The sequence below is a fragment of the Zingiber officinale genome, chromosome 2B (genome assembly GCF_018446385.1).
Source record: "Zingiber officinale cultivar Zhangliang chromosome 2B, Zo_v1.1, whole genome shotgun sequence".
NCBI lineage: Eukaryota > Viridiplantae > Streptophyta > Magnoliopsida > Zingiberales > Zingiberaceae > Zingiber > Zingiber officinale.
The window spans coordinates 89,628,054-89,645,758 of NC_055989.1; positions in this window are offsets into that span (position 1 = coordinate 89,628,054).

A 17,705-nucleotide genomic window follows, 5' to 3' on the forward strand; every position below is an offset into this window, starting at 1 on the left:
GATCCATTGAACACATGAATCAAATCGAGTCCAAATCAATTAGTTTAATTTGGATTACTCTTAATCCAATTTGGTTCATCATATGAACCTAATCCTCTAGGTACATCAAATGAACTTAATCTCCATCTAATTGCCCTTTGTGTGTGATCTTATAGGTTCTTGTAACATTGGAAATACTCCTAAACCCATTTAGAAGCATAAGTAATGAGCGGTATCTAGTAACACATCATTACTACCCAAGTTACAAGAATGTTGAGATCCAACATCACCTTGTGACTACTAATTGTGACTCTTCACAATATATGACAAGTTTCCTTCTATCCTTGACACCTAGATTGTTCAATGTGAGGCATAGACCGTGTCATCCTCTAATCAATCTAAATCTTGAACTCCAAGTAGACTCACTATAATTAAATGAGCTCAATATCTCATATTGACTCATTTGGGCATGACCATGCACTTAGTGGTCTCACTCTATCAAGAATAACGATGTCACTCCCGTTATATAGGAGGGATAGATCCCATCTACATCACTCACATCCCTCCACATAATTTGTTACATACCCCGTAATCGCCTTTATAGTCCACCCAGTTACAGGTGGCGTTTGACGAAGCCAAAGTATGTAACTCCTTATGTAGGGAATCATGGTGACTTCAGGTCCAAGGACTAATAGTCATACTAATAGCCACATGAGAAAGTATATGACACTCCTATAACGATCCATGATACTTTCTCATGGCGGGTCATTCAGTATACATTCTCCAATGCATACCCATGTGTCAACTTGACATCTCTATATCCATGACTTGTGAGATCAATTGATCAAGTCATCGAGTTGACCTACATGCTAGTCTCGTCGCATTAACATTGTCCCTTAATGTTAATACTTGACTAAGAATGATTAAGAGTAGTGTTCTCTATATCATCTCACTATCGATTCAACCAATCGATGATATAGATAAGAACCTTCTACTCAAGGACATTATTATACTTAGTTATTTGGCACCGATACAAGTAAGTATAATAACCAAAACAAATGCCTTTATATACATAGGAATATGATACAACAAGTCCATACAACAATCATCATATGATTGGCTCTAGGACTCTAACTAACAATCTCCCACTAGCACTAGTGCCAATCAGTGTAGGCTCTAAGGCCCAATGACCTAGTGTGATCATCATGCTTTCTCTGTGCCAAAGCCTTAGTCAAGGGATCTGCGATGTTGGCCTCTGTGGGTACTCTACAAATCTTCACATCTCCTCTATCGATGATCTATCGAATGAGATGAAAGCGTCGTAGTATGTGTTTGGTCCTCTGGTGTGAGCGAGGTTCCTTATCCTGCGCAATTGCTCCATTGTTGTCACAATAGAGCTCTATCGGATCAGCTATGCTAGGAATCACCCCAAGCTCAGTAATGAACTTGCGGATCCAAACTGCCTCCTTTGCTGCTTCTGATACAGCAATATACTCGACCTCTGTTGTAGAATCAGCGACTTTGTCCTGCTTCGAACTCTTCCAGCTCACAACACCACCATTCAAGCAAAACATTAACCCAGACTGCGATCTATAATCATCCTGGTCAGTTTGGAAGCTGACATCACTGTAACCCTTTACAGCTAGCTCGTCATCACCTCCATATATCAAGAAATATTCTTTAGTCCTTCTCAAGTACTTAAGAATATTCTTGACTGCTATCAAGTGACTTTCACCTGGATCTGACTGGTATCTGCTCGTCATGCTCAAAGCATATGAGACATCAGGACGAGTACATAGCATGGCGTACATGATAGATCCTATGGCTGAAGCATAAGGGATCTGATTCATGCGGTCTCTCTCCTCTCTAGAAGAGGGACTTTGAGTCTTCGAAAGACTCACACCATGTGACATCGGCAGAAATCTCTTCTTGGAGTTCTGCATGGAAAACCATAGTAATACCTTGTCAATATATGTACTCTGACTTAGGCCAAGCAATCTCTTAGATCTATCTCTATAGATCTGTATGCCTAGAATACGGGTTGTTTCACCTAAGTCCTTCATTGAGAAACAATTCCCTAGCCAAGTCTTTACAGACTGCAGCAAAGGGATATTATTCCCAATGAGTAGTATGTCATCCACATACAACGCAAGGAAGACAACTGTGTTCCCTACAACCTTCTTGTAGACACAGGGTTCATCTTCATTCTTGATGAAACCAAACTATTTGATTGCATCATCGAATCGAAGATTCCAGCTCCGAGAAGCTTGCTTTAGTCCATAAATGGACTATGCAGCTTGCATACTCTGCCAATATGCTGTGGATCTACAAAATCCTCAGGTTGTGTCATGTACACATCCTCGAGCAGGTTTCCATTTAGAAACGCGGTTTTGACATTCATCTGCCAGATCTCATAACCGTGGTATACTGCAATAGCAAGCATGATCCGAATGGACTTAAACATCGCTACTGGAGAAAAGGTTTCATCATAGTCAATACCATCAATTTGCTTGAAACCTTTAGCTACCAGACGACCCTTATATATAAGTCCATGCATATCAGTGTTTCTCTTAAAGACCCACTTACACCCAATGAGTTTAACCCCTTCAGGTGGATCAAACAAAGTCCATACTTGGTTGGTGTACATGGATTCCATTTCTGATCTCATGGCATCTAGCCATTTCTCAGAATCTGGTCTCATCACAGCTTCCTGATAAGAGGTAGGCTCATTCTCAATGAGCATAGCGGCATCATGGTCAGACAAGAGAAATGAGTATCTCTCAGGCTGATGACATACCCTATTAGACCTGTGAAGAGGTATGTCTACTTGAACTGGTTGTTGTTCCTCAACTCCTTGTGGAACAATCTCATCATCCACAACACTTTGTGGTTCCAGTTCAACTTCCATCAAGGCTTCAGTGCTATGGTCCATATCTTGAACTTCTTCAAGATTGAACGTACTCCCACTAGTTTTTCTAGAAACAAAGTTCCTTTCTAGAAAAACCCCAGTCTTAGCCACAACTACTTTGTGTTGACTGGGAATGTAGAAGTAATATCCCTTCGTTTCCTTGGGATATCCTATAAAATAACACTTATCAGATTTGGGTCCCAATTTATCTGAGACTTGACGTTGAACGTAAGCCTCACAACCCCAAATCCTCATAAAAGACACCTGGGCATCTCTGCCAGTCCATATCCTATATGGTGTCTTTATCACAGCCTTGGATGGAACCCGATTGAGTATGAAGATTGCTGTGTCCAGAGCATAGCCCCAAAGAGATATAGGAAGATCTGTGTGACTCATCATAGACCGTACCATATCTAATAGGGTACGATTTCTCCTTTCGGATACACCATTCCACTGTGGTGTTCCAGGAGGAGTGAGTTGGGATAGAATCTCACACTCAGCTAGATAGTCACGAAACTCATGGCTAAGGTATTCTCCACCTCGATCTGATCGAAGTATCTTAATACTCTTGCCAAGCTGATTTTATACTTCATTCTTGAATTCTTTGAATTTTCAAAGGATTCTGACTTATGTGTCATCAAATACACATAACCATATCTACTGAAGTCATCGGTAAATGTAATGAAGTATCTATAACCACCTCTGGCAGCGACATTGAAAGGGTCACATACATCACTATGTATAAGTCCTAACAAGTCAGTCGCTCTCTCGCTGTGCCCACTAAAAGGAGTCTTGGTCATCTTGCCCAGTAGGCATGACTCACATGTCTCATATGATTCAAAATCAAATGAGTCCAGCAAACCATCTTTATGGAGCTGGGATAAGCGTTTATCATTTATATGACCTAAGCGACAGTGTCAGAGATAGGTTTGGTTCATTTCATTTGATTTGAACCTTTTGGTATTTATGTTATAGATGGGGTTCTCTAAGTCTAGAATATAGAGTCCGTTAATCAGAGGTGCACTACAATAGAACATATCATTTAAATAAACTGAACAATATTTGTTATTTATTATAGATGAAAAACCTTTCTTGTCTAAACAAGAAATTGAAATTATGTTCTTAGTAAGAGCAGACACATAACAACATTCATCTAGTTCTAGTACAAGCCCAGGGGGTAGAGATAGACAGTAAGTCCCTACAGCAACCCGTGCTCCATTGCCTACTTGTAGGTCCACCTCGCCCTTCGGCAATGTCCTGCTATTTCTCAATGCCTGCACATTAGTACAAATGTGAGAAGCACATCCGGTATCTAATACCCATGATGAAGAAATAGAGAGATTAACTTCTATAACATATATACCTGAAGTAGAAGTCTCACTTCTCTTCTTCTTAAGATCTTCCAGGTAGACTTTGCAGTTCCTCTTCCAGTGCCCGGTCTGACCGCAGTGGAAGCAGGTAGCATCCTTGGCGACCCCTCCTTTGGGTTTCAATGCCTTGCCTTTGCCCTTGGCTTGGGACTTTCCCCTACCTTTAGGCTTGCCCTTGTCTTTGCCCTTTTGCACCATTAAAATAGAGTTGGGTTTAACCTTCTTAAGGTTGATCTCAACAGTTCTCAACATACTCAGAAGCTCAGGCAGTGGTTTGTCAATTTCATTCATGTTGTTGTTCATGACGAATTGACTGTAGCTCTCTGGCAAGGATTGCAAGACTAAATCAGTGGCCAGCTCTTGGCTAAGGGGAAATCCCAACCTCTGTAGGTTTTCTATGTACCCAATCATCTTGAATACATATGGACCTACGGGAGTCCCGTCTTTCATCTTGCACTGAAATAGTGCCTTAGAGATCTCGAATCTCTCGTGCCTAGCTTGTCCTTGATATAGTTGACGAAGATGTTCAACCATATCATAAGCACCCATCAACTCGTGTTGCTTCTGAAGCTCAGAGTTCATGGTCGTGAGCATGAGACAGGACACATCTAATCATGGTCGTGAGCATGAGACAGGACACATCTAATGCGTCATCTTGATGCTTCTTATAAGCATCACGGTCAGCTCGCGTGGCAGTGGCAGGAGGTGCCTCGGGAATGGGCTGCTCCAGGACGTGCAGTTTTCGTTCCTGTGTGAGAACAATTCTCAGGTTCCTGTACCAGTCCAGGAAGTTTGCTCCATTGAGCTTGTCTTTATCAAGGACAGAACGCAGGGAGAAGGTGTTCGTGTTTGACGACATGACAATCTACAACAGAAAATGCAGAAAATAAATAATCATATTCCACTAATCATTTAATTAGGCCTTTAACTAAATGATGCTCCCACTGAATTATAGAACTTTTGTAGATTCAAGTCATGGATGTGGTCAAACCACACCTACTAGATTCTAACCAACTAGCTATAATTCTTGCGGGATAAGATCCACATCATACTACGCCTTGAGTTAGCTTTGGCTAAATCGCCCAAGACTTAGTATGATCGGTAGGTAACTAATTACCAATTACATCTCTATGCAACTCTTGTTTATAGGATCAAGATCCGCATGTATATTAAAACTTGAGTTAGCTTTGGCTAAATCGCCCAAGAATTAATATAAATGTGATTTTGACCTATCTACCAACCATTGGAAAATGGCTATAGTTAAACCCGATCCAATTGAGTTTAACTAGTTTTACTCAATCTAATTGAGTTTGTACTCACCCATGCGTTGATAGGCGAGACCAAGATTGTCCCTCCACACCCTACCAAGATAATATGCGTTGCTCTGCTTTGACAAATTCAACAACAACATGTGATCGAGGTAGTGATGGGTATCACGACATGGCAGGCATTTTGAGTTGTCGCGATTAAGATCTAATCTATCGTTGATGTGTATCATATACGCGATTTAGATCTAATCTAATCGTGGTGCATCATATACGCGATTTAGATCTAATCTAATCGTTAAATCACTAATTAATTACTCTATACTAGCATGCATCACATACACACATAAGCAATTAAATAAATTTTGTTAGGTCATGGCCCTACTATGATCTTCTCAAGCCAATGAGAAGATCGGACGGTCAACCTAGGGTCAACAGCTTCTCCAAGCTCCTCCCTTTGACTGCCATGTGTTGCTCGCACCCTCCTCATAACTCCTCCTCGAGTGGACCTTCCACCGCTTCAATTTTTGTACATTACAAATTTGAAACTAGAGTTACATTCGAGTCTAAACTATTTACAACAGGAATATAAAATAAAGGAAGGCACGACGCGCAGGTCGCGATCATATGCAACACGCACAATCACTCAAAAATGGCGCGCAGGCCATATTATGAATTACAACACATGTATCCAATCCAATTGGGGTTTTTGGGCCATGACCAACACAAATACATACATAATTCTAAATTATGTATTTTATATAAATTTCTGCAATTTTACAACTATTTTTACAATTTTATGAGTTACAATTTCCCGGCGGTCCCATTCAGCGATTTTCGGGCACGATCGCGGGACAACGCCCCTTGCGGGGTTAGGGGCAGTGCCCCTACTCGTGAAATGAGTCTCACGAGTGTCTACTACGATCTTACAGCGCCTTAAGCCGCTGTCCCAAAACTATTTGGACGAAACCTTGCCGTTTCGGAAGGTTTTTCTCGGTATACGAAGCCTACAAGTGACCAAGCACTTGTTGCTTCGCATATCCAAGAAAAATACTCATAAAAACTATAAAAAATGTAAACTTACAAAAACTTACAGAACTTTAATTTTTCATAAAAATTAAAATAAAAACAGGTACATGTTCGCACGTGGCTCTGATACCACTGTTGGGATTTTCGGGCTGCAAAAATCGCTTTTTGCGTTGCGAAAACCCCGAAATCCCAAGCCACCGAAACCGTGCGAATATTAAAATTTTACATGTACAAGTTTTCTAATCCTAGATCTACTTTAGATCTACATGTTTAGGAGTTTATACCTTTGATGCGAAGCCCTTCGCTTATCCCGCTCGTTCAAGGTTCGCCGGATCTCAAGGGTGTCAAATGAACACCCCTCTATGTGTATCCACACGAACAAAAGGTGGAGAAGAAACCTTAGAGTGTGCTAGCACCCTTGAAGGTTTCGGCCAAGGTGGAGGAGAGGGAGAGAAGAAGAAACAAGGAGGAAGAAGATGAAGCCTTGAATAGCACACAAGAGCAATCAACACCACTAAAGTGGTCGGCCACTTCAAGAGGGGTTTTTAAACTCCATGGAATGCCAAGAGTCACAACTCTTGATCTCCCTCATGAGGTGGCACACACATAAGCCAACCTTGATGATGTGGAACATCATCATTGGCCCACTTAATGCCAACTCGCAAATGAGGTGGCAATGGTCAAGTCAAACTTGACCTTTCATCTTCCCTCTCAAGTCAAGTCAAACTTGGCCACTTCTCTCCCATGGTTGATCAAATCTAACCATTTGATTCAAATCAATTTAATATAATGAATCTCTATTCATTGATTAAATTGATTCAATGAAACATAATCTAAATTAGATCCATTGAACACATGAATCAAATCGAGTCCAACTCAATTAGTTTAATTTGGATTACTCTTAATCCAATTTGGTTCATCATATGAACCTAATCCTCTAGGTACATTAAATGAACCTAATCTCCATCTAATTGCCCTTTGTGTGTGACCCTATAGGTTCTTGTAGCGTTGGCAATGCTCCTAAACCCATTTAGAAGCATAAGTAATGAGCGGTATCTAGTAACACATCATTACTACCCAAGTTACAAGAATGTTGATATCCAACATCACCTTGTGACTACTAATTGTGACTCTTCACAATATATGACAAGTGTCCTTCTATCCTTGACACCTAGACTGATCAATTTGAGGCATAGACCGTGTCATCCTCTAATCAATCTAAATCTTGAACTCCAAGTAGACTCACTATAATCAAATGAGCTCAATATCTCATATTGACTCATTTGGGCATGGTCATGCACTTAGTGGTCTCACTCTATCAAGAATAACGATGTCACTCCCGTTATATAGGAGGGATAGATCCCATCTACATCACTCACATCCCTCCACATAATTTGTTACATACCCAGTAATCGCCTTTATAGTCCACCCAGTTACGGGTGTTGTTTGATGAAGCCAAAGTATGTAACTCCTTATGTAGGGAACCATGGTGACTTCAGGTCCAAGGACTAATAGTCATACTAATAGCCACATGAGAAAGTATATGACACTCATATAATGATCCATGATACTTTCTCATGGCAGGTCATTCAGTATACATTCTCCAATGCATACTCATGTGTCAACTTGATATCTCTATATCCATGACTTGTGAGATCAAGTCATCGAGTTGACCTACATGCTAGTCTCGTCGCATTAACATTGTCCCTGAATGTTAATACTTGACTAGGAATAATTAAGAGTAGTGTTCTCTATATCATATTACTATCGATTCAACCAATCGATGATATAGATAAGAACCTTTTACTCAAGGACATTATTATACTTAGTTATTTGGCACCAATACAAGTAAGTATAATAACCAAAACAAATGTCTTTATATACATAGGAATATGATACAATAAGTCCATACAACAATCATCATATGATTGACTCTAGGGCTCTAACTAACATCTATAACTTATCAAGTTTCAAAAATAAATTTGAAGAAAGTTGTAAGCATCTATATCTCAGTTGAATCGACAGGAACCTTTTAAGTACAGCTAGGTTCTTAAAAGTCTGAGAAACTGAATTTTTAGCAACTTTCGAAACTGTTAAAACACTTGCTCTTCCTTAAGATCCAAGAGATTTATTTTTGTTGGAACCCTGTGGTAGTTTTGATGTGATCAACCAAGTTAGGTTAGGTCCTATTAGTATTTGATCTCTGTGTCTAAGTGTGCAGAAGCTTAGGAACACAGGAAGTCGAGCGGAATATGTAGCTAGCGAGAAGGATGGCACGGGAAGAGAGTCAAGGCTCGGTGCATCCGAGGGATGAGGTACTGCAGAAGAGTACACCGACGGACGAGAAGGACGTGTGTGGCAGTCTAAGGGATGAGAAGCCGGGAAGGAAGTCTACTCGAGGAGAAGGTCAGAAAATGAGTTCGGGTGAGTCATATTTTGGTTGGCCAAAATCATCCAAGAGATCGGAGCAGCAAGAGAGCCAAAAGGGAGCTGCGGAGCTACTGAAGGTGCCATCAAAGGAGTTAAAGGCGCCTCTTCACCTTTCAGTGGGAAGGCGCCTTCAACCCACCATGGAAGGCGCCTTCAACCACTTGAAGGCACCTTCGACTAGGCAAATATTGTCATTGCCAAAGGATAAAACTTTATCCTTTGGCGCCTCGCTGGAGGCGCCTTCTAGCCTATTGGAGGTACCTTCCAGCCCCGGATAAGATTTTTCAGGGGCTATAAAAAGACCCCTAAACCTAGGAAATAAACATCAACTCTAGTATTCATTTCCTAGCAACTGCCTGAGCAATTAACGAGTGTAAGAGACTTCTCTATCTTCATTGAAGGAGATCTTTTAGAGCTTTTTCATTGTCCTTGGATTAACAACCACCTAGGTTGTAACCAAGTAAATCTTGTGCCTCATCTTTTTAGTTGTTAATTTAATTTACTATTATTGTTTCTTTTAATTAGAGTTGAAAGAATGGGAAGGGTGTTGTGTTTGTTGATAGACAATTCACCCCCCTCTTGTCGGCCACCAAAGGATAAAATTTTATCCTTTTGTGCCTCGCTAGAGGCGCCTTCCAGCCTATTGGAGGTACCTTCTAGCCCCGGTTAAGATTTTTCAGGGGCTATAAAAAGACCCCTAGACCTAGGAAATAAACATCAACTCTAGTATTCATTTCCTAGCAACTGTCTGAGCAATTAATGAGTGTAAGAAGCTTCTCTATCTTCATCGAAGGAGATCTTTTAGAGATTTTTCATTGTCCTTGGATTAACAATCACCTAAGTTGTAACCAAGTAAATCTTGTGCCTCATCTTTTTAGTTGTTAATTTAATTTACTATTATTGTTTCTTTTAATTAGAGTTGAAAGAACGAGAAGAGTGTTGTTTTTGTTGATAGACAATTCACCCTCTTTTGCCGGCCACCAACGGACCAACAATTGGTATCAGAGCTCAACTATCTCAGAAGAACTAACCGTCGACTGAAGCACCGAAACGATGGTCGGACCGACAATCTTTCCACCAAAGTTCAAGGGAGAATTTGCATCATAGAAGAAATGCATGGAGGTATTTTTCAAAACTAATTTTAAAATTTTATTAATAATTAAATATGATTTTGTAGCTACCAAAGACTCCCAAGGAAATGAAAAAGAAAAGTACCAATGGACCAAGAAGGAGCAAGCAGATTTCATAGCAAATTGGCGAGTCGAGTTCCATCTACTCAGCGTACTTCTTCCCCAGGAAGTAAATCAGATTGGAGATTACGAATCAACAAAGGAACTTTGGGAGAGGTTCCTAGAGCTACAGAAGGAACTTCCGAAGCAAAGATTGCGAGATGGGACCTGTGTTAGAATGTATACTAAAAGCCTAGCTTTTGTAAACATTTATTTTAGAAATAAGAATCACATTGGTCAAATGTCTACATTTATATGCTAAGTGTAGTTGCTCAATTAATTTATATTGTAGATAACATGATGTGTGGTGTCACACACAGAAGATAATATTATCAGTTCTTTATAAATTATAAACAGTAGCTCACGACTAAGATGGAAAAGAACAAACCATTGAAATAGTCGTAGTGTAATTAGGTATTAGTTTATCTTGACTAATAAATTACACTAATACATTCTAAGTGTATTGAGTAGGACCATTTAAGGTAAGTTCTTTTTATATTGACTTAATAAAAGAACAAAACCTTAGTTATTATGGAAGTGGGTGCTCTTAATCCTAATATAATAACAAGCACACATATTTAGTATTTATTTCTTTAATTTATCAAAGGGTGAGATTTAGCTTGATAAATCAAAAGGTCCGATAAGTTGGGAAATTATATTACTTATAGTGTGTGTTGTTGATTATAGAAGGAAATTGTGTCCTAGTAATCTAGGTTGATAATGTCCCCAAGAGGAGCTCATAAGGATTGTCGTGTTAAACCCTGCAGGTGGACTTAGTCCGACATGACGATAAGGTTGAGTGGTACTACTCTTGGACTAAGATATTAATTAAAGTGAGTTGTCAGTAACTCAATTAATTAGTGGGCATTCGACATCTTAAACACAGGGAGACTAACACACTCATAATAAAAAGGAGCCCAAAAATATAATTTTGGATTGGTGCGGTAGTTCAATAATAATTCTTTAGTGGTATGAATTATTATTAATGAAATTAAGTTATGTGTTCAAGGCGAACACGGGAAGCTTAATTTCATCGAGAGACCAAAATCAATTCCTCCTCTCGGTTCCTATCGTAGTCTCTTATTTATAAAGTATTATACTCACCTTTATACCTATCCTAAGGTGGCCGGCCAAGCAAGCTTGGAACCCAAGCTTGGGTCGGCCAAGCAAATAGGATGAGCCAAGTTGTGTGGTCGGCCCTAGCTTGACCCAAGCTTGGTGTGGCCGGCCACATCAAATTAAAAGAATTTTAATTTTTTAAAATTTTTATTATGTGGATTCCATGGTTTTAAAAGAGAGTTTAAAATTATAAGTCTTTCCTTTTATAGCTTTCTACAAAAAGATTAAGAAAAGATTTGATATCTTTCCTTATTTGTAGATTAAAAGAAAGATTTTAATTTTGAGAAAACTTTCCTTTTTTGTAACCATGTTCATGATTTAAAATAGAGTTTTAAAATTATAAATTTCTCCATTTATAAGTTTCTACAAAAGATTAAGAAAAGATTTGATATCTTTCCTTATTTGTAGATTGAGAGAAAGATTTTAATTTTAAAAGATAACTTTCCTTTTTGGAAATCATCCACATGTTTTAATAGAGAGATTTTAATTTATAAAATTCCTTTTATAACCAACCATGAAGGGAAAAATTATTAGAGAAATTTTTATTTTAAAATTTCTGGAAACAAATTAGGAAGTTTTAATTTTGTGTTAAAACTTTCCTTGCTTGGAGCAATGAGGTGGCCGACCATGATATTTAAGAAAAGGAAATTAGTTTTAATCAATTAAATTTTCCTTTTCATGGTAAAGAAAATAAGGAAGATTTTATTTAATTTTTCCTTATTTGCCAAGACCAAGGAATATAAAAGAGGGGGTAGGGGTGTCTTCATGAGGAACAACTTTATTCTATTTTCCTCCCTCTCTTCCTTGGTTGGTGGTGGCTGGCCCTAGTCCTTGTTCTTCTCCTCTTCTCTTCTTCTTTGGTGGTCGGCGGCATCATCCCTTGGAGCTTTGTGGTGGTGGTCGGATCTTGCTTGGAGGAGAAGGAGAGAAAGGAGGCTTTGTTTCTAGCATCCCTTGGAGCTTGGCGGTGTGGCCGAAATTCTTCATCTTAAGGAGAGGTGCTTGGCCAAAACTTGCAAGGAGGAAGAAGAAGGGTTTGGGTAGTTCTCATCTCGGTAGATCGTTGCCCACACAACGTCCGAGATAAGAAGAGGAATACGGTAGAAGATCAAGAGGTCATTGCATACAAAGAAAGGTATAACTAGTAATTATTTTCCGCATCATACTAGTTTTTCTTTGTATGAATTCCAAACACAAGAGGCATATAATTCTAGGTTTTGAATTTGTGATTCGAGTTTGTGTTTTTTTTTTATTTTTCGAATTTGTGATTCAATTGTTCTTTTTTGTTAAACCTAGGGTTATATAAGGAAATTAAATATTAGATTTCATTGAAAGGCTTTATCTAGGAAGTGGTGGTTGCTCCCATATCCAAGAAGGCCTAGTGTCTCGCCATGTTTAACCTGGAAGCCGATTTTTGAAATTAATATTTAATTGAATTTATAACATATGTGGATTTGGATCAATAATGTTAAGCATCGTTTGCGATCTAAGTCTAAACTATTAAGAACAGATAAGTTAAATTTGGAATCAATAAGGTTAAGTTCCGTTTGCGATTCTGAATTTAATTTCTAAAGAACACAATAGGTTATTAGGATAGGTTCGACACTTATACAAAATTTTTGTACAGTGGAATCGGTACGATCTTCCTAGGACTAACTAACAATTGGTATCAGAGCTAGGGTTTGCCTCTGTTTGTTTGGTTTTCAGTTTAATTATGCACATGTCATACATAATTTAGGTAGGATAATAGTAAGATATGCTAACTCTGTGGTTGCAGGCTCCAACTATTATGGCTTATGGTTATTGTGTGTGATTGGACCCTTGGACATGTCAAGAGCATATTATTATGTGTGCATGATTGTATTTAACTATTACAGCAGGAGTTGCATTAGCCCTAGGATTTTACATTTATGTTCGATCTAGACATAATGTACATTCCCTTGTAGAATATAGGATCGATATATATAAAATTTTTATTTTTGTCGTGGATCGTATCCTTGCGAGGTGTGGTGCTATTTGAGGACCAGAGGCGCAGCGGAAAAGGAAGCTCGATGGACCCAATGACATGAACCCTAGGGCAGGCAGCACGCTAAGGACAGTGATGGAAAAGATCATAATAGTTAGAAAATGAATTTCCATATTTATTGCTTTTATTTACTGTTATGTGTGTGATGTATGTTTGCTAGGTTAAAATTCCTGACATTAAATAACTAAGTGGGAGAGGGATTAAGTATATTAATTTCACGGTCTCCATTACTGGTTTGTAAGTGATGCTACAAGCTTGCGTGTTGGCTCTGAGTGCCTCCCTTCACAACGGATGAGTTTGTTTGCGGATCACTAGATCAAACTTCATTTATGGATGGTTATAGGAAATTATGTAGGATGTGTGTGATCTTCTCCAACTGAAGGGGCACAATTTTATTTAATGGACTTAGTATCAAGTAATGGTATACACTTAGATACATTTAATAGTATCCTTTCCAACGGAGTCACTGCTATTATTTGTGTGACCAAAGGGATACCAACTATTAATTTTATTTGTCATAAAGTTAGGATGACAAGATAATAAAATTAATGGGTAAAATCTCCTCTTACAAATGTTGAATTTGTATACGTCCACACTAACGTGGCATGCAATATTCCCAGTGTTTAGAGGTGTTGGTAAATTTAAATAGTATTGTTTGAGGAATCAATATTATTTTAAATTTAGAGTCTTGACCAAAGTTTATTTTGTGATTCTTAGGATGACTTTCAACTCACTGGCCATTATACTGAAAGAAAATAAACTTACTGGTCCAAACTACATAGATTGGAAAAGAAACCTGGATATTGTCCTAACTGCTGAAAGCTATAAGTTTGTACTAACAGAGGTCTGCCCTGATGCACCTAATAGTGATTCTAGTGAAGAGAAGATTGAGTGTCATAAGAAATGGGTAAAGGCGGATGAGATGGCGTGGTGCTATATTTTAGCTTCGATGTCAAATGTATTGCAACATCAGCATCAGGACTTACCAACGGTTTATGATATAATGAACAATCTCAAAGAACTCTTCGGACGCCAGAGTCGGACTGCTAGGCAAGAGGCAATGAGAAAGTTAATGACAACCACCATGTCAGAGGGGGCACCCGTAAGGATCATATCCTTAAGATGATGACTTATCTGAACGAAATGCAGATCCTTGGAGGTGAAATCGATGGGGAAACTCAGGTCGATATTATTCTCCAAACGCTACCCTGAAGTTTTGAGCAGTTCCGCCTGAACTATAACATGAACAAAAGGGAGTATATGTTGGCGGAACTTCTGACAGAAGTACAGGCAGCAGAAGGTATATTTCATCATAGTTCTCAAATTCACTATGCTGAAAATGGTTCTACTTCTAAGTCGAAAGGAAAGAAGAAGAAGAAACATGCTATCTCAGCAAAGAAGGTGAATAAACCTCTAGGTACAAGACCAAAAGCTGGAATAAAGAAGTCGAAGGGAAAGTGCTTCATCTGCAAGCAGTCAGGATATTGGAAGGCGGACATGTCCTCGTAGGAAAGAGAACAATAGAGGTATATCTCATTCTCTAGTAGTTGAAACATGTTTAGTAGTGTTATCTACCAGCACCTGATGTGTAGATACGGGAGCCACTGATCATATTAGCAACTCTTTGCAGGGGTTTCAGGAAACTCGACGACTATTTGAAGGAGAAATAACAGTCTACATGAGCAATGCTACTAAGGTGGCGGCTGTTGCAGTGGGAGACGTCTACTTATCTTTTAATAGAAATAGAAGTTTGGTTTTAAGAAATCGTCTTTATGTACCCAGTTTCAGAAAGAATTTAATTTTAATTTTTAAACTGTATTGGATGAATATTCTGTTTCTTTTAATAACAATGTGGTTATAAAGAGAAATAGAATTATTATCTGTTCTAGTGCATTGGTTGGCAATTTATATACTTTAAATCCAATTTCTCCTACAAAGCAACAAATGGAAATTAATAACACATCTTCTAATTCAAATAAGAGAAAGGAACCTTCGAAGATGAACCAAACATATTTTTGGCATCTAAGGTTTGGTCATATTAACTTAAGTAGGATTCAAAGTCTTATAGCCGATGGACTCTTAAGTTCATTAGTGTTGGAAAATTTTCTAACATGTGAATCCTGCTTAGAAGGAAAAATGACCAAGAGACCTTTTAAGGTCAAGGGGTATAGAGCCAAAGATGTGTTAGAATTGATTCATTCTGATTTATGTGGTCCTATGTCTATCCAGGCAAGAGGTGGTTATGAATATTTTGTCTCTTTCATAGACGATTATTCAAGATACGGATACATTTACTTGATGTGCCGCAAGTCTGAATACTTTGATAAGTTCAAAGAATATAGGGCTGATGTGGAGAAACGTCTTGGTAAAAGTATCAAGATACTACGGTCTGACCGTGGTGGCAAATACCTCTTTGGAGAGTTTAGGAATTACTTATCAGAAGCCGGGATCCAATCCCAATTGTCTGCACCTGGTACACCCCAATAGAATGGTGTGCCAGAAAGAATGAATAGGACTCTTATGGAAATGGTTAGATCGATGATGAGTTACTCAGAATTACCAAATTCATTTTGGGGATATGCTTTGGAAACAACAGTGTACATTCTGAATATGGTACCTTCTAAAATAGTTCCTTCTACTCCCATGGAATTGTGGAATGAGCGTAAGTCTAGTCTGAGTCATATCCGGATATGGGGTAGTCCAGCACATGTGCTGAAGAGAGATACTGACAAGTTGGAATCATGTACAGAAGTTTGTCTGTTTGTGGGATATCCTAAGGGAACGAAAGGTGGTTTGTTTTATAATCCTAAAAATCAGAAGATCATTGTTAGTACCAATGCTCGATTTCTAGAAGAACATTATGTAATGAACCATAAGCCCATAAGTGAAATTGTTCTAGAAGAAATTAGAGAGGACACATCTACTTTAGTACCAACAGTACAAGATGAAGTACCACAAGAAACTGCAACACGTGTCACAAATGATGCACAGTTACAGACAGTGCCTCGTCGTAGTGGGAGGGTTATAAGGTAACCTGAGATATTCATGTTTTTGGGAGAGTCTTCGGACTTGATCCCGGGTAAACATGAACCTAATCCCCGGACATATGACGAAGCACTCCAAGATAAAGATGTAGTTTCTTGGCAAACGGCGATGAATTCTGAAATAGAATCTATGTATTCTAATAAAGTCTGGAAGCTTGTAGAATCACCAAATGGTGTAAAAGTCATTGAATACAAATAGATCTACAAAAGGAAAAGAGGGACAGACGGGAAGGTAGAAACCTTCAAAGCAAGGCTTGTTGCGAAAGGGTATACTCAGAAAAAGGGAATCGATTATGAGGAAACTTTTTCGCCGGTAGCCATGCTTAAGTCTATCCGGATACTCTTATCTATTGCCGCTCATATGGATTATGAGGTTTGGCAAATGGATATAAAGATAGCTTTCCTTAACGGAAGTCTTGAAGAAAACATCCATATGAAGCAACAGAGGGGTTCATTGAAAAAGGCAAAGAGCATCTAGTGTGCAAGCTCAATCGGTCTATTTATGGACTGAAGCAAGCTTCAAGATCTTGGAACATCCGGTTTAATGAAGTAATCCAGTCATATGGATTTATTCAATGTCCGGATGAGTCTTGTGTATACAAGAAGTATAACAGAAACGTGGTGGTATTTCTTGTACTATACGTAGATGACATTTTGTTAATTGGCAACAATGTCAAGGTTGTTGGAGTGTATACTGAAAGCCTAAGCTTTGTAAACATTCATTATGAATAAAGAATCACATTTGGTCAAATTATCTACATTTAGTTGTAGTTGTTCAATTAATTTATATTGTAGATAACATAGTATGTGGTGTCACATGCAGAAGATAATGTTGTCAGTACCTTATAAATTATAAACAGTAGCTCACGACCAAAATGGAAAGGAACAAACCATTAGAAGGTCGTAGTGTAATTAGGTATTAGTTTATCTTGACTATATAATTACACTAGTACACTCAGAGTGTATTGAGTAGGACCATTTGAGGTCGTTTCTTTTATACTGACTTTATAAAGGAACAAAGACCTCAGTTATTATGGAAGTGTGTGCTCTTAATCCTAATATAATAGCAAGCACATATATTTGATATTTATTTCTTTAATTTATCAATGGGTGAGATTTAGTTCGATGAATCAATAAACCCGATAAGTTGGGAAATGATATCACTTATAGTGTGTGTTGTTGATTATAGAAGGAAACTGTGTCCTAGAGATACTAGGTTGATAATGTCCTCAAGAGGAGCTCATAAGGATTGTCATGTTAAACCCTACAGGTGGACTTAGTCCGACATGATGATAAGGTTGAGTGG